Genomic DNA, 3,097 nt, shown 5'->3' with positions numbered 1-3,097 from the left:
TCTCTATAATATGAGTAAGGGTCCTCCTGAAGAACCTTTGCTCTCCTCAACTCAGTGCCCTTTTCTCAAGCTTCGGCAGGCCCTTCTACTGGCCCCTGCACTTCATCTTCCTGATCTAACTAAACCCTTTTTCTTCTATGTTCATGAAAATACGGGACAAGCTCTGGGCGTTCTAGGACAGAATTATGGCCCCTCCTTTGCCCCCGTAGCATACCTATCAAAACAATTAGACCCCACTGTACGAGGCTGAGCACCCTGTCTAAGAGCCCTGGCAGCGGGGCAGTTACTGCATAAGGAGGCATGCAAATTAACATTTGGTGCACCTCTCACCATTCTCTCACCACATCACCTCAAAGACCTCCTTACCTATAAGGCTCTCCAATCCCTCCCACCTTCCAGAATCCTAACCCTCCTATCCTCGTTTCTGGAAAATCCTGCCCTATCCTTCAATACCTGCCCACCCCTAAACCCGGCTACTCTACTGCCTATACCAGATTCCCCCAACACGCCTTTGCACAGCTGCATAGAAAGCCTTCAGAATTTCATACCTTACCGCTCTTCCATCACCGAGGGGCCCCTGTCTCACGCTGATCTCGCATGGTTCATGGATGGGTCCTCATTCAAGGAAGGAAACACTCATTATGTAGGTTATGCCATAGTCTCCCTTGATTCGGTTATAGAAGCCCAACCTTTATCCAAGGGTACTACCAACCAGCAGGCCGAACTTATCGCTGCCACGCGAGCCTGCTTTCTAGCTGAAGGAAAAACTCTTAACTTATACACTGACTCCAAATATGTCTTTCATATACTTCTCTCTCATGCCGCCATATGGAAAGAACGCGGTCTGTTTAACACCAAGGGTAACACAATCACCAACTCAGCTTTAATCTTAAATTAAGAGTCATTCATTGCAGATCCCACCAGAGGGACAATTCCCCAATCACTCGCGGGAATTGTAAGGCTGACCTCGCCGCACGCACTGCGGCACGGCACCCACAGACACAAAACCAACTTCCCATTCTTCCATACGGCTCCCAAGGTTCCACATTAATTGAGGCATCCCATTTACCTTGCCTCAACCGCCTAATGATGATAAGTCCTCTCTCTTTCGCTTGCTCCATGACCTGTTTCACTCTAGCCCCCAAGCTTTATCCCAGTTTTTACAAGCCTTCTTCTCAATCACCCCATCTGACAAAGCCCTCTTACATAAAATTTTCTCCTCATGCACAGTCTGCCAGCGTACCAATCCTAACACCCCTCTCAAACCTGGGCCATACCCCTCCCACCAGGCCAGAGGTTTCACAACCGCGGCCGACTGGCAAGTTGATTTTACACACATGCCTTCCGTCCGGCGCCTCAAATACCTCTTGGTGTTTGTTGATACCTTTTCAGGATGGGTAGAGGCATTCCCATCATCCAATAAAAAGGCCTCCACCGTAGCCCAGACTCTCCTTTCCCAAATCATCCCACGATTTGGGATGCCCACTTTCATTCAATCTGACAATGGACCTGAATTTACCGCCCAGGTAATACAGAAACTCTCCCAGTCACTCTCTCTCCCCTTGCACTTACATTGCCCTTACCGACCTCAGGCATCCGGAAAGGTAGAGAGAACCAACAGAACCTTAAAGGACATACTAACTAAATTGTCTCTGGAATTACACCTTGATTGGGTCCGTCTTCTACCTCTCGCTCTACTCAAGACCAGGGCTCTCCCCAAAAGGCCCTCCAATCTTTCCCCTTTTGAAGTCATGTATGGTAGGCCCCTCCTACCCCCGGGGATCACAGCAACTGAAGGACCCATACCACCCACCATGGCCTTACCCTTGCTCTCCCACCTTCGCACCGAGCTATGGAAGTACCAGGACTGGCTACTTCCAGATCCGTCACTTTCCAAAAATAACCTTTCACTCAGCCCAGGCCAATTAGTATTCTACACTTCCCCGGAACCCAAAACCCCCCTAACCCTTAAGTGGGAAGGCCCATGTCCTGTCATCCTTTTCACTCCAACTGCTGCTAAACTTGCCCTGCCAGGTAATCATGTTACTCCATGGATTCATATTTCCAGGCTGAAGCCTTACACTCAGGATCCGCCCTCGGCCACCGAGAACTCCAGTAACAAGCTGCAAGGAAACTTAACACACCATTCCTTTAAGTGTATCCCTCATCCTACCAACTCTCTCAAACTCCGCCTATCCTGGACCTCAGCCTTACCCCCAATTTCGGAGACATGAACCTTCTCCTTGGCCTTCTCCTGTTCTTTTCATTTCACCCAGGGAGCTTTCAGGCCCCTCTGCTAGCTCCCCAGGGTCACCCATTTACACCTGGCAACAGATCTCTCATGCGACCGCTCCTGGCGGCCGTCCCCTTAAACGCTTCCCTTCCTCAACCATTTATAACCACACCTTCACCCCACCAGGCCCTTTCTTCTGGTGCAATGAACCCTCTGTACCTCCATCCTGTCCAATTTTACTGTCCCATGCCTTCTTGTCACCATCGTCCCTCAACTCACTCTGTACACCAGTTCAGAACTGTTCCATCTTCTTCATCCCCCCTCAAGGCAAAAAAGGGCCGCCTTCCTCCCAGTCATGGTTGGTATTTCCCTAACAACATCAGCGGTCAGAGCCAGCCTGTCGGGAGGAGCCTTAGGACACAGTTTATGGGCGGTCAAAGACATCAATGCTAAACTTGAAGGGGCTCTGACCTCCACTGCTGAATCTTTTTCCTCTCTACAGAGACAAATTACCTCTTTAGCTCAGGTCACCCTCCAAAACCGTAGAGCACTAGACCTCCTCTCTGCAGAAAAAGGAGGTATTTGCACCTTCCTTAGGGAAGAATGCTGTTATTATATCAATGAATCCGGTCTAGTAGAAACAAACATCAAACTCACCGACTTAGCTTCCAGCCTACGAACCACATCCAGTTCTAACCCCTTTTCCTCCTTTATCTTAAACCCTGTCCTAACTTGGATTTGGCCCATTTTGGGACCTCTAATCATTATCCTCATAACCTGCCTTTTCTTGCCCTGTATCATTAGGTTTCTTCAAGCCCAAGTGGGAAAAATCTCTAATCAGGCCTTTAACCAGCTTTTGCTTAG

Source organism: Cynocephalus volans, chromosome 16 (assembly GCF_027409185.1).
Source record: "Cynocephalus volans isolate mCynVol1 chromosome 16, mCynVol1.pri, whole genome shotgun sequence".
Lineage (NCBI taxonomy): Eukaryota > Metazoa > Chordata > Mammalia > Dermoptera > Cynocephalidae > Cynocephalus > Cynocephalus volans.
Note: the sequence above shows the minus strand (reverse complement) of the source record.